This window comes from Protopterus annectens, chromosome 8.part1, assembly GCF_019279795.1.
Source record: "Protopterus annectens isolate FY-2018-M chromosome 8.part1, PAN1.0, whole genome shotgun sequence".
NCBI lineage: Eukaryota > Metazoa > Chordata > Ceratodontiformes > Protopteridae > Protopterus > Protopterus annectens.
In genome coordinates, this window is record NC_056742.1 from 277,231,644 (window position 1) to 277,247,173 (window position 15,530).

Here is a 15,530-nt window from a genome sequence, read left to right on the forward strand (position 1 = left end):
GTTTGTGCTTTATATTTTGCACCTGCAATGAAGTACTAATTACATAAAACTTTTTTGTTACTTTTGACTAAGCAATCAGCATTACTATTATCAAAACATTCATTTTATCATTAAAATCATAGATTCTGGCATGAGAAATGTTATGTGAGTGTTCTTTTATTGCACAAACTAAATTATTGTTCAGAGATCACTTCCATATCCTAAGCTATCTGCTTTCTTTTCCATTTGTTCTTTGCTCCCAGAATTCCTTTCTTAACTGTGTACCCTGGCATTGCCTGTACTATATGCATGAATTCAGCTAGTGACAAAAAGTAAGCACCTGCATTATTTTCTTTGTTTTTCCCATGTATGACACAGTACTGTTGTTGGTACATCCAGCAACCAAACTACAATCAGGCACAGTAAAACAATGACCAAAATAAAGAAATATGCAAGAATTTTGCTTTTTTGATGCTTTTGAACTCAAAGATTTGATATATTTTATTGGCTACCCTGAAAGCAATACAAGGAAAAAAGATATTTTACAAAGTATACACACTGGCAAGTTTTTTGACATATTGTAGTACTGCCCAAAATGAAAGTGTCAAAACAATCCAAAAGCCAGAGGTTGTTCACTTTATAACAACTGTGTAAGTAAATTAAAATTTATTAAATAACACTTTAAATAATTATTGTTAAAACAATGAAAGAAGAAATCTAAATGCAAATAGAAGTGAGGTTAACTAACTACATGAAGGTTTTCTTTTAGAAAACATGAAGCTACATGGGTCACGGTCCCAGAGACACACTACGATACTATCAAACTATAATCACAGTGTCACAGTATCACACACTTGTCTTACACACAGCCAGGGCAGCTAATGAAATAAATAATCATCATGACTGAATCTAAAAATTCAATTCTTTTCTTTTTATCTTTTTACCTGGAGGTGAAGGAGGAGCTGGGGGAAGAAGAAGTAATATACTTCTTCATGACCGGTCCGGTCAGTTGCATGGTCACACCACTCTGACCCGAGTCCGAGACTGCCGCTGTACTGTAAAACAAATGGGTCTCTTGCTTGAGGACTAAGCAATCAGCATTACTATTATCAAAACATTCATTTTATCATTAAAATCATAGATTCTGGCATGAGAAATGTTATGTGAGTGTTCTTGTTTTGCACAAACTAAATTATTGTTCAGAGATCACTTCCATATCCTAAGCTATCTGCTTTCTTTTCCATTTGTTCTTTGCTCCCAGAATTCCTTTCATAACTGTGTACCCTGGCATTGTCTGTACTATATGCATGAATTCAGCTAGTGACAAAAAGTAAGCACCTGCATTATTTTCTTTGTTTTTCCCATGTATGACACAGTACTGTTGTTGGTACATCCAGCAACCAAACTACAATCAGGCACAGTAAAACAATGACCAAAATAAAGAAATATGCAAGAATTTTGCTTTTTTGATGCTTTTGAACTCAAAGATTTGATATATTTTATTGGCTACCCTGAAAGCAATACAAGGAAAAAAGATATTTTACAAAGTATACACACTGGCAAGTTTTTTGACATATTATAGTACTGCCCAAAATGAAAGTGTCAAAACAATCCAAAAGCCAGAGGTTGTTCACTTTATAACAACTGTAAGTAAATTAAAATTTATTAAATAACACTTTAAATAATTATTGTTAAAACAATGAAAGAAGAAATCTAAATGCAAATAGAAGTGAGGTTAACTAACTACATGAAGGTTTTCTTTTAGAAAACATGAAGCTACATGGGTCACAGTCCCAGAGACACACTACGATACTATCAAACTATAATCACAGTGTCACAGTATCACACACTTGTCTTACACACAGCCAGGGCAGCTAATGAAATAAATAATCATCATGACTGAATCTAAAAATTCAATTCTTTTCTTTTTATCTTTTTACCTGGAGGTGAAAGAGGAGCTGGGGGAAGAAGTAGTAATATACTTCTTCATGACCGGTCCGGTCAGTTGCATGGTCACACCACATTGCATGGTCACACCACTCTGACCCGAGTCCGAGACTGCCGCTGTACTGTAAAACAAATGGGTCTCTTGCTTGAGGACGAAGTAGCCTTTTGTAATCTAGCTATCTAAACTAAACTTTTCTAATGTCTAATCAAAAACAAAAAAAAAAAAAAAAACACTCTTGATTTGAGGCTCCGAGCAAGTCCAGAGCCCAGTCCCTCTTTCTCTAAACTGGTCTGGCTCTGGACACTGGAAAATTAGGATTTAGGAAGCTTAGCTCCTGTCTGCGATTTTCTTACATGTTGCTGGCTGCTGACTGTAAACATAATCAAAGTATAGTAAGTCAGTCAGTAGTCACACCCCTTGAGCCCTCAGCCGAATTCCGACAGGCTGGCAGGCTGCTCATGATGCTGACCCCATTGCGCATGCCTCTGCACATGACATCAGTGGAAAATTACCAAGGGAGAAGCATGGGATGTTGGCATAATGGTTAAGGTGTTTACCTTACAAACACAAGGTGCAGGGTTTGATTCTCACATGGGGTAATTGGCTAGGCTGAAAATGGCCCACAAGGGCAGTTAGCCTAGTACTAATCTATGAATCTATGAATTTAAAAAAAAAGGTGGGAAAGAATTGGGAATAAAGGGGGCCAATCGGAAATTTGTGGCACCCCATTATTTGGACCTCAAATCCAGTAAATGCTGAGTAACTTGATACAGTTGAGAGGTATGCTAGGCAGCCTCCAAGACTAAGTACAATCAAAAGGACTTCAGCTATGTCAGGAACCTTAAAGGTAACATTCAGCAGTGTGCAGAACTGGTGGAAAATGGTACCACCTTCACTGGTCAGGGTGACATATCAAATCTACTTGCTTGATTAATTTAGCTCTAACTTCACCCCCCCCCCCCACTACGCCCTGTGAAATTCCTTCTAGCATATCCCCTCAAACTATCATCAGAGAGCAGATCGTAGTGGTGCTGACTAAGGCCAGAAAACTGCTTCACTGGGCCCCAACAATATCCCTGGTTACCTGCTAAATAGCCTAAAACATGACCTAGCAGGACCGCTTGAGGCACTGTTCAAGTACAGCCTCAAAACAGGTTATGTTCCAGGTAAATGGAGATTCCCAATGGTCATCAGTCTTCATAAGGGTGGACCATCAGCTGACCTTGGGAAGTACAGACCCATCAGTCTGACAAGACTGATGTGCAAAGCCATGGAATGAATTATCATGGAAATAATCATCAAGGACATTGGCAAGCTACAGACACTGGACCATCCCACTTTGGCTGTAAGGGAAGGTCTTGCCTAGTCAACCTGGTAGATTTCTTTGAGAGAGTCACCAAGGCTATGAATGAGGGAGAACATTGCGTACTGCCTACTTTGATCTGGCCAAGGCATTTGATGCAGTACCCCACTCAGGTATTGTTGGCAAACTCTCAGAACTAGGTATAAATCCCTGCATAACTCAATGGATTGCTGGCGCACAGATAATACCCAAGAAGTCAGGACTGTTGAGACCACCTCTACCAGAAGACTGGTCACCAGAAGAGTACCCCAGTACTCCATGTTAGGTCCAGTTCTGTTTGGCATTTACTTCTCAGAAGTAAAGGCTAATGTCAAAGGCCTCTAGTGTACCAAGTTCACAAATGACTGTAAATTAGGAGCTGTCATAGACTCCCTCCATGACAGTAACATTGTACAAGAGGGTCTAACATAAACAAATGAATGGTGCCAAAGCCACTGATTTAAACTCAATGTGAAGAACTGCATTGTAGTGCCCTTTGGGAAATTGTCCATCCAAGCTAATCACTCCATCAATAAAACACCCCTAAGAGTTGAAAAATACTTAGGGATCTGGGAACATATGTAGTCAGTAATCTGGCCTTTGATAAACATGTAGTCAAGATATTAAGCAAATCCTTCTAAGTCATTCAACTCATAAGCAAGGGTATGGCATAGAGGTCCAAGGAGGTTATAGTACCACTCTACTCAGCCCTTAGGAGACCCATCATTGAGTGCAGTGCCCTCTTTGGCATGTACTTAACCAGGCACTTGCAACAGTTAGAACGCCCTGAAAGGTTCCAACCAGGTCAATCCAGGGTATGAATACCCTTTCCTACATAGATTGTCTTAAGGCCCAGTCTCTGTACTCAGTCTCCTACAGGTTACTGAGCGGCGATCTATGCCTAGCATATAAGGCATCCTCAGATCTACCTCTGATGTATCTTTTGTACATCTGAAAAGCAAACAGCATCAAAAACACTAGATCCAAGGGCCTAAACTTTGCCTGTGACATAGGTTCATAGGTTTATACTAGGCTATCTGCCCTAAGGCATTTATAAGCCTAGCCCAAATTTTTGTGGCTTACGCCACCCCTTATATGAAAAAATACTGTGCCCATTAGTTTGTTGTGCCTCTGTCCAGCAGTGACACAGAGATAAATAACATAAATAGAACATACTGTAGAGACTGATATGTGTATCAAATTATCTCAGTGCAATGGAACAAGCTTCTCATCTTTGTGAAGCAGAGTTCATCCCTTACCCTATTCAATGGAAACCTTGATCACTGGATGGGAAATTGTAAATTCACCCTCTGTGTGGCTCCCATGTCTTTGATGGACCAAGGTTGACAGTAAATAAATTAATACCCAACTAACTATTTTCCCCTCAGACATAACCCTTAGCTACTAACATACCCCCCACCATATAGGCGTTCAAGGAACTCTGGGACAAAACTGGATTGGGTTGCACTGCTAGGCCTGTAAAGACCCTGGTGGTCGTTAGCCTAGTATAAACCCGTGAAGACTGGTAGAGATGGGTGAAGGCTGCCAACTTAGTCAAATAGGATTTTATACATAATTCTGTCATTTGTAAATATGAATGTGAATTACAGGCTTGTTTTCTTAAATGAAAGAATATGCTGTGAAATGTTGAACTCAAAACAATGTATCAACATTGCCCTCTGCTGTAAAGAAATGTAAGTCAAGCATTTCTTGTCTGTCCTTTGAAATTAAAATTATTTCATGACTGTCTTTGTTGTTTACAATTCGGCTCAGGCCAGGCTAGATGAAGGCTTCCTGCCTATTGTTTTAAGGCTAAAGTTAATGACCAGAATTTACATGTGGAATGTCCTTTATTGCTCTGGTTTCTGTCTAGGTGTAAAATAATGTAAATGCAGTTTCTGTCAGCCTGGGAACACCAGGAAATTGTAAAAAAATGATGTAATGGGAGTCAGGACTGCAATAGCAATTTAAACAGAGAGAATCAGTAGGCATTAAGCATTGTTTTGTCTTGAACATCCAGCTCACAGCACTGTCTTGCTCATATGTAAGTTATCTTAGACGTGTTTTCTTGTTAGAAATAGCTAGGAACTAGAAAGATTAGACTAAGTGTTTTTCTGTGATGTCAGAACTGTACTACTGATTTTAAGTTTTTGTGTGATCTCTGAACTCTTGACTAGCACTGTGTAGTAGAAAGTATTGTCTTGTGTATTTATTTATTATTATTAAATATTTTAAAACCTTTTAACTGTTACTGGTTTTGTGTAGGGATAATTTAAGCTGTAGAGTACATTGCATATTTATAGAGTTTACTGCCCAAGTCACTCTAAATAAGCCTTGACTGTTTAGTCACAACTACCAATTGGATAATAATATTACACAGTAATAATTGGACACCCTTTTAAGGGCCTTTGAGTAGCTGATAAGTATTAGTGGGTGGTGGCAAGTGGAACTACCGTATAGTCTAAGTAATAGGGGCACAGCTGGAGAAACTGTGCCAGCCTTCCCCAGGAGTGTATCTTTTCAAAGTACATGTATGTGTGTGTGTGTGTGTGTCAGCTACTTGGGCAGGGACACGAAGCACTGGTTGGACAGGGAGGTGCTAGAGGTTTTAGCTTGCCCACTAAGCTGAGATCTGGTAGCTGTGCCAGTGGGGAGTTTTATTGGGGACCGGGAGAGCAAGGGAGTGACCAGCCCTGGGTTGACTGTGATCTCTGTGTGCTCGTAAGGGAAATTGCACTTTACTGTGTGTATTTGTTATCCTTTCCTCATATATGAGATGCCCTCTGCAGTGTTAGTGGTGAGCATTGAGGCTCCTTGATTGCTGGGCCAGGGCATGGGTGTCACAAAACCTATGAACCTTTGGAATGACTTAACCCCTTGCTAGCCAGATTGTTGTATTCAATTAGAGTTTATGCAACTCTACTAGCATTAATCTGCTATTATTGTGCAGCTTGCACTTTTCTGGTGCATCATATAAAATGTTTGACTTTGGCTGTAGTTATACTGATTATCACAAATGAACAATGATAGCTTGCTGTTTGAAAGTGTTAGTCTGTTGATTTTTAGCTTGTTATCAACAATAGCCCCTCGCCCAGTAGTTTTGTGTGGTTTGCATAACCTATTAGAGTATTGTATTTGGAGGTTAAGGTGAAGTAATGAAGTAAGGCAGTTGAAGTAAGGTGAAGTAATTAGTTTGGTTATTGTACTGCTTTGGTGTAAATAACATTAATTTGTTTGGGTGTGGTTGAGAAGAAGGTGAAGATTTTTCAAGCCAGTTTTCAATTGATGTGAAAGTTGCCCGAGTTACATTTTCTAGGGTTTGCAGAGTGTTTGCTGATTATATTAATGTGTAGTCAGTAGCATATTGCACAATATTTGCATGCAGGGATGCTAAGTGAAGTTCATTGATGAACAGGTAAAATACGAGGGGACTAGAGTGGTGCCTTCGGGAACTCTGACTGATATGAGTAGGAAGGTAGAGTATTCATTCTGCCATTTTACACCTGCTCACTCCCTTCCTCCACTGGTTCCATAGCTATTTAACAGGAAGTATTTTGTCCTATAGGTGATAGGGTATTTAAGAGTTTTTGGTGGAAGACTGTGGGGCCACAACAGACCCCAGGAACTACCGTCCCATTAGCCTGACGAGCCTGGTCTGCAAGGCCATGGAACGTATCATCATGGAACTCATAAATAAAGACATTGGAGATTGCCAAACTCTGGACTGCACACAGTTCGGGTTTGTAAAAGGCAGATCATGTCTCCTAAACCTAACAGACTTCTTTGAAGCAGTCACCAAAGCCATAGATGAGGGTAAAGTGGTTCACACAGCCTATCTAGATCTCGCCAAGGCATTCTACACCATCCCCCACTCTGGAAATATAGATAAACTCACTAAACTAGGTATACATCCCTGTGTCACAAGAGGGGTTGCCAACTGACTTACTGACAGAACCCACACTGTGAAAGTAGCAGACTCCAAATCAAACTTCAGACCAGTGACAAGTGGAGTGCCACAGGGTTCAGTCCTGGGTCCTCTCCTGTTTGGTATCTACTTCTCTGAAGTTCAGACTAACACAGAAGGTCTTTGGCTAACTAAATTTGCAGATGATTGCAAACTAGGAGCCATAATCGAAACTCCTAATGATGTGGACATCCTACAAAAGGGCCTCACTGAGACAGATGCCTGGTGTCAAAGCCATGGTCTCAGGCTCAATGCCAAAAAGTGCATTGTCATCCCCTTTGGTAAAAAACTCTGTACCCATGAACTACCACATAGGCAGTAATCTACTTAACACCGAAAGTGTGATGAGAGACCTTGGGACACAGGTGGACAGTAGTCTCTCCTTTGATAATCACATCGCCACAGTGGTCAGGAAATCCTTCTATGTGGCACACCTCAGCACAAAAGGTTTCTCATCCAGTAAAAAAGAGGTCATTGTTCCCCCCTGCTCATCACTCATTAGACCCATTATAGAGTACAGTGCCCCTTTTGGTATGTACCTCACAAGACATCTACAACAACTGGAAAGGCCGCAAAAATACCTCACAAAGAGGATTACTGGCCTCAAACAGATGCCTTATGCAGACCGACTCAAAAAACTCCAGCTTTACTCCGTCACATATCGCCTACTCAGAGGCAATCTCTGCCTAACATGTAAAGCTATGTCAAACCCAGAGCTGTTGGACATGCTCCACTTAAAGAAATCCCAAATCCCTCCGAGCTACACGCTCTAGGGACCTAAACCTTGTTACCACAATAAACAGAACATGCTGGAGGGATAGATTCTTGTCCTAGAGACTTCCCATACTCTGGAACAGACTACCTATCTATGTCAAACAGAGCTCCTCATTAGCACTCTTCAAGAAAAATCTTGATGATTGGATGGGTAATAGGAAAGTCACCCCGGGGATCACGTCTGTGGTTCTGCTTGACAGGGGCACAGGAAAATAATTTTCTTGGGTGGCGAAAGCCAGGGTACCTTTTTGCCTAGGCTTGTATTGGCCCTAGGGCCAATACCTAGTACCTACCTATGAACCTATGTATCAAATGCCTTGGGCAGATCCAAAAAGAGTGGTTACAAGATTATCAGAGTTTCTTGACTGGTTACATTTATTTATGAAGCTAATCAGTGCTATAATGGTTCTGTGACTAGCTCTGAAGTCATGCTTTGTAGGGGCTGGGAGGTTGTGTTCTGTATGAATTTCACTAGCTGGTTATGTATGTGTTTCTCTTAATATTTGTGAAAGTGGAGAGAGAGAATTTTTATAGATGAGCTGCCTTTGTGCAGGGGGGATGATAAAGATTTTTTTCCCAAAGTTTTGGTACATATTTTTTCTGAGTGATTGGTTTATTGGTATTTAGATTAGATAGGCAACTTTATTTGCAGCTGTTTTGAGGAGAAGATATTGGGCTGTAAAATGCTTGGCTAAGGAGTTATGGGGTTTGGTTTGTCTTATTCTTGATGGTACAAAATCTTTTTTTTTTTTTTTTTTTTTTTTTTACTGTGCTCCTCTACAGAAGGATGATCTTTGTGTTTAGTCTTTGCTTTTGGATGTTTTTCTTGTGTTCTTTCCCCTGTGCCTGCTAACCATCAAAGCCACCTCCTGTCTGACTTGGGGGCATTTGTTCTCTACAGGATAATAGTTCCCCTAACATCTTTTAGGGCAAGGTTCATTCAGAGAGCCATTATACAGTTAAATATTGAGGATTCTGCTGCTTTTGCCAGCATCCCAGCAATGGCAGTATAATTTTTGAATGGCTTAACCCCTCTGACCAGGTGGTGAAGTTGGGAAACTGCATCACCACCAGGATCGGGTATCCCCCTTGCATGCACACTTTCACAAAGTTGACAGGAGCTACCATGGGTGGCTGTACTCCTATCATCCCTGCACCAACCTCCACCATTTCAATACCATCCCAGGCCTCCGGCAGTGTGGGAGCAATGGCCTGAGCTAACTCTGACCTATCCCTTCCTCCAGGTGAGCATGCCCAACCTTCCAGCACCCATCGTAAAAACTGAACTTGAATCACCTGGGCAATAGTCAGGGCTTTATTCCTTTATGCCACCAAAATGGCTTTGTTTTTGGATTTCCCTGCAAGTCATACAGGTCTATAGTTGCATAATACTTGTTAGTAATGAGATTGTACCTCACCGTTGTTCTTGATTCACATATGCATGCTCACTAGTGGCAGAGTGAACACACACAAGCACATGTTGGAGACAGATGAGTTCATGTAGTTACTGTGTGATATCACAAGGTGCTTCATCAGTGGTATGCATTTTCCCCTGAAAATAAGAACTTTTAGGAAAAAAGATGCAGATCACTGATTAGTGAAAAGATAAAACCCAATCATAAGACCCATCAAGGAGGATCTTTTTGGAGATCAACTATTACATTAGGAATTGTGCCAGATATTTTATCACAGTTTTCTTCAGCCCAATAAAGATGCTGGTGATGTAATGAGAGGTTTCACTACAGCTGCTGTAGAAGTGTTTACCAAATAGGATAACTTTTTTGTTTTTTCATGTTCCACATCAGCGTGGAATAATTTGCTTATTTTTTTTAGATACTTCTGTAGTATTTATACATATTATTTGGAAACTCAAGACAATAATAATAATGGTACCAGTACTGAACCTTTGAGAACTCGTATTTTTGCTTGGTAACTTGACAGGCTTTTCTGATACATTTTTGTTGTGTCTTTCGGTTAGGGGTCACCACAGCGGAACTCCGGTCCATTAATGATTGGCAGTAGATTTTTACGTGCCGAGTTGCTGGCCCTGACACACAACCTTCAACAAAGGTATGCCCATTCACGCATGTCTCCACACAGAAGATGCTCTAGCTGAGAATCGAACAAGACAATGTCTTACTTTGAGGCGACAACGCTACCGCAGCACCACCACCCCAGTAGCCGCTTTTCTGATACATTAATAAATACAATTTAATGAGTGCCTCTGAAATCAACAAAATACTCTATCTCCTTTTTCCCCTTCCTTTAGGCACTTTTGAGTACTTTGTAGTCAACCAAGTGAATCACTTTTGAGATGTGTCGAAATATAGGTGTAGCACAATTCCCTTAGGCAGGAACTGGTTATTTGTAGTCGTCAGATGAGAGTCCATGCTGAGAACAGAGATAATATGATATGTTCTAGCAAGACATTTATCATCTAGTTAAGTACTACATTTTCAAGTATACTGGCCAAAAAGTACAATATGCTTACAATTTTCAACTTTTGAGGTATCACCAGCTTTTGGGATAAGTATCATTGTATTTTTCCAGATATCGGGTACCTTGACCTCCTTCAGTACTTCTGTTTATCAGTAGAGTAAGTGCATAAGCACTGTAGGGCCCAGGGCTCTAATATTTGCAAGGGAGAAGTTATCATTAGAAACTGATCCATGGTTTATAGTTTTTAATAGCAGCTGCTGTACTACAGTGGGTGAGATAGGCTGAAGACAGAAACGCTGGTAAATACATAGACTCTATTGCAGTTGTTTATCAGAAGTGAATACAAGGCTATAAGTCTGAGAGAAGAAATGAGCATTAAAAGTGATGAAAGTTTTCTGATGTTTAGGAAGAAAAGGTTTAAAGTACACTGTTACCCATCATACTGTTTTGTGATGTTCCAGAATTTGTCTGGATTAACAATGCTATTGATGTGTAGATTTCTATATTAAGTATGCTTTATCAGCCTTTTTGATTTTGGCATGGGTTGTGCTTTTAAGTGTTTGGGTTTGACCTTTGGATTTGTAGATTCTTCAGAGAGAGAGAGCATCCCTCTTCACCTTCAGTATCCTGGTAGAGCTGTATAGCCAAGGAAATTTATTAGCTCTGTTTGTGATTTAAGTGTGTATGTATTTGATAGGTACAAAAATGCATGTGAAAAGAAGTTAGCATTTTTTATCAAGTATTTTTTTTCCATACAGACCAGTTTACTCCAATTAAACTCTCTTCCCGTGGCTTGTATATGAAAATTTTGAAGCTTCTCACATTTTTCTGGCAGTTATGTTAGACAGAAGAGCAATTCTGCTAACAGAGAAAATAAGTAAATGGTCTCTAAGGATGTTTGGAAGGGCAGTAAAACCTGAAAAATGATTTGGCATATTGGTAAAATTCAGTTCACAGTATAAAATATGCCATTTGTGTTGCCCATTTGAGATAACTCAGCATTGGATCTTATCTACTGTAATTGTGGAGTGATAGTAACAACTTGCTTTCTATTATTGATGTCTTTTTATCCATCTCCTTGTTCAACATGATTTCCTTGTTGTTCATAGGTAGGTACTAGGCTATTGGCCCTAGGGCCTATATAAAACTAGCCAAAAGGTACACTGGCTTTCGCCACCCAAGAACATTATTTTCCTCTGCCCCTGTCGAGCAGAGCCACAGAAGTGATCCCAGGGGTGAATTTCCTATCTCCCATCCAATCATCAAGATTTTTCTTGAAGAGTGCTAATGAGGAGCTTTGTTTGATATAGATAGGTAGTTTGTTCCAGAGTATGGGAAGTCCCTGGGACAGGAATCTATCCCTCCAGCATGTTCTGTTTATTGTGGTGACATGGTTTTGGTCCCTAGAGCATGTAGCTCGGAGGGATTGGGATTTCTTTAAGTGGAGCATGTCCAAAAGCTCTGGGTTTGACGTAGCATAGTTTTCTAAAACTAAGTTTTCTCCAACTGTTGTCCACATTTTGGATGAGCTGAAGTTCATTTCCTCTTTTGCTGTTTGCTTTTTTTTCCAGTTGCATACTTCCTTTTTTGGGCTTAGTAAACCAATACATTTTTTTTCAGGAAATTTAAGTGATTAGGTTTTAGATCGTTCTTTCTACCTTGAATAGTCTCTTCTACTTCTTCCTCTTCACTTTTTGTTCATATTACCCCAATTACATAGTTTTTAGTCTGTTTTAATGTGACTTTTAAAGACAACTGAAAATACCAGCATTAGTAATGATATCTCTGGTACCCCTCTGATAATTTTGATTTCATTTAAGTGTACTCTGTTTTCTTTAATCCTTTGCTGTCTCTTTGGTGAAGGTTTTACTCTACCTCCCTAAGACTTATTCTGTCTTTTTAATTTGTTTTCTGATCTGTTGAGTTCTGTATCATATACATTCCTAATGTTAACTACAATACATGCAAATGTAGTAGACGAGAGAGAGGTCGTGTATCAGTCAAATAATTTGTGTGCTAGGATAACTTTCCAGTTTTTAATGCATAATGTGTTCAGTCCCCGAACTAACTTCCATATATTTTACATTTCTGCAAAGTTCCTTTTTTATGTATTTCTTTTTCCTGCAGTTGAGATGGGTTATTTTAGTTTCTGTGTTATACTCTTATGAGGTGTGCCTTCTTCCGGTTTTCATGAACTTTATTTACCCTGTGCTCTGTTAAAAAAGGGGGATAATCGAGAACTTTGGACCAGAATAGTGTGTTTGCATACTGCTTGACAGCTGCTTGCCTTTGCTGTAACATACTAAACCTTCTCACAAGCAAATTTTATAAAAAAGTTATGTCAAGACAAAATCCCAGCAAAAAGTTAAAAGAAAAATCAGTAGCAACAGTAAGTAATCCTTTACTTGAAGCGCTATCTTAAAACATTTCTATGACTGTGGAATTTTGCGGAATGACCTAGATTTTGCCTCATATTTTTGCCCTGTACCTCATAAAATGTTTAAATTTTTCTGTTAAACCAATGAACATTACAGTTAGTCAATGCCAGACAGTAGAACTTCATAGTTCAGAAAATGTGCTTTGATGCAAAACCTGTTCCGTTAACTTTTAACATCCATAATTTTGCCACCTGTTTTTGCCCTGTCCCTGCAGAACTTTTTGCTTTTCTGGTACATAAATGAGACTTAATGATAGACATATTATTAGCAGCCCTGAGGTGTAATGTCCCTTTTTTTGCTATTCTTTCCATTTTCATTTAGCATTAGTATTTCTCTCATTGCTTGCTTCCTTATTTGTCTTCATTATTTATTTCCCTTGTTGACTGAAGGCAGTAAGGTAGGTAACTAACATTACCAGTCTGTATTTTTTTTTGGCCTTGCACCACACGCACTCATGCCTTTACTGCTGAATCTCCTCCTGAAAGAACTGTACGTAAAACACAATAATGAAAAAAACATTTCTTAAGCAGTGGGATTTATAGTATTTGTAGCATTGATTTGCCAACCAGTTTGTTTTTACTGGCTTTACCATTTGTTATTCTTTATTCTTTATATCTTAGGTTTTATAAAAAACTGTTGGGTAACTATTAATATTTTGTTTAGAAAAAACATGGTTATGCAAAGGAAAATACTGCTTTCATAGTGGAAAAAAAAAGATAAAGTACTTTTTTATTGTAGTGAATAATACATGCTGAAACTCATAACAAACTGTCAATAAATGCTGCATTATTTTACAGCTTCTGCTCTGTATGTTATTTCCAAACTGCTTCACCACTACACATCTCCCCAAAAATTAAAGTTGCTGTGTATTAACACAGTGTAAACTTTTTGTTTCCCCAAAAAATACCTTATATTTCCTCCTTGTAGATTAATCCAAAGAACACTGGTACTTGAGATTAATCTTGCTTTTCAGTTTAGAAACACTATAAACCCAGCACCCCGATACATCTGTTATGATTTTTGCCATGTGATCGCCTGCCTATTCTGTATCGACCTATATGTAATCTGATGCACCTCTATTATCCATGTTTTTGTACATTCTGGTTCATTCATGCTTCTCTTCTTCAGTTTTCTATCTTCAAGCTTTACTTCTAAACTGCATCTTATACTTAAGTTTGGCAACCTTGTAATGTAACGTAACATAATTATTCTGTATTCGGTGTTTTGTTTTTGTATTTGGCAGTCTTACTGTCTTACACCTCCTTCTGTGTGGAGTCTGCATGTCCTCTCCACGGTTGGGTGGGCGTTCGAAAGACATGCGTAAATGAGCGTGCCTTCGTTGAAGGTTGAACATCAAGCTGGCACCTCAGTGTTTGTCAAAACCTACTGCCAATCATTAGTGGACCGAAGTTCCGCTGTGGCGACCCCTAACCAGTAAAAGCCAAAAAGCAACAACAACCGATCTTGTTTCCTGAACTTGATTGACTTCTTCGAATCAGTCTCCAGAGCCATGGACAAGGGTAAGGTGGTCCACACAGCCTATCTAGACCTTACCAAGGCCTTTGACACCATCTCCCACTCTGGAATCATAGATAAACTTACTAAGCTGGGCATTAATCCCTACATCACCCAATGGGTTGCTAACTGGCTAAATGATAGAACCCACACTGTAAAAGTAGCCAACTCCAAATCCAGCTCCAGACAAGTGATAAGTGGAGTACCTCAGGGTTCAGTCCTGGGGCCGCTCTTGTTTGGTATCTACTTCTCTGAAGTACAGGTCAATACTAAGGGACTCTGGCTAACAAAGTTCGCAGATGACTGCAAACTGGGAGCCATTATTGAATCCCCAAATGATGTGGATACTCTACAATAGGGCCTTACAGAAACAGATGCGTGGTGCCAGAGCCATGGGCTCAAGCTCAATGCCAAGAAATGTATAGTTATCCCCTTTGGGAAAAAACATGTATCCGTGAATTACCATATAGGTGGTAGTACACTAAACACCAAAAGTGTGATAAGAGACTTAGGGACACAGGGGGACAGTGGTCTCACCTTCGATAACCACATCGCCAAAACAGTCAGGAAATCCTTCTATGTGGCACACCTCATCACAAAGGGCTTTTCATCCAGAAAAAAGGAGGTCATTGTCCCCCTGTACTCATCCCTCATTAGACCCATTATAGAATACAATGCCCCGTTTGGTATGTACCTCTCAAGACATCTGCAACAACTGGAAAGGCCACAGAAATACCTCACTAAAAGAATCACAGGCCTAAAGCAGATGCCCTACGCTGACCGCCTTAAAAAACTCCAGCTATACTCTGTCGCATATCGTCTACTCAGAGGCGATCTCTGCTTAACATACAAGGCCATGTCAAACCCAGAGCTGTTGGACATGCTACACTTAAAGAAATCCCAATCCCTCAGAGCCACACGTTCCAGGGATCTAAACCTTGTCATCACAATAAACAAAACATGCTGGAGGGATAGGTTCCTGACCCAGAGACTCCCCAGAGTCTGGAATAGATTGCCCATACATGTCAAGCAGAGTGCCTCTTTGGCCCTCTTCAAAAGGAACCTTGATGATTGGATGGGAGAAAGGAAATTCACCCCAGGGATCACGTCAGTCGCCCTGCTAGACAGGGG

General features: G+C 39.8%; 1 protein-coding gene across 1 annotated transcript in view; it reads left to right on the forward strand.

Moving 5' to 3' along the window:
• The window catches only part of MCTP2 (multiple C2 and transmembrane domain containing 2), a 2,216,888-nt gene that overhangs the window by 918,818 nt on the left and 1,282,540 nt on the right, over positions 1-15,530 (forward strand). The gene's annotated exons all lie outside the window — the stretch shown is intronic.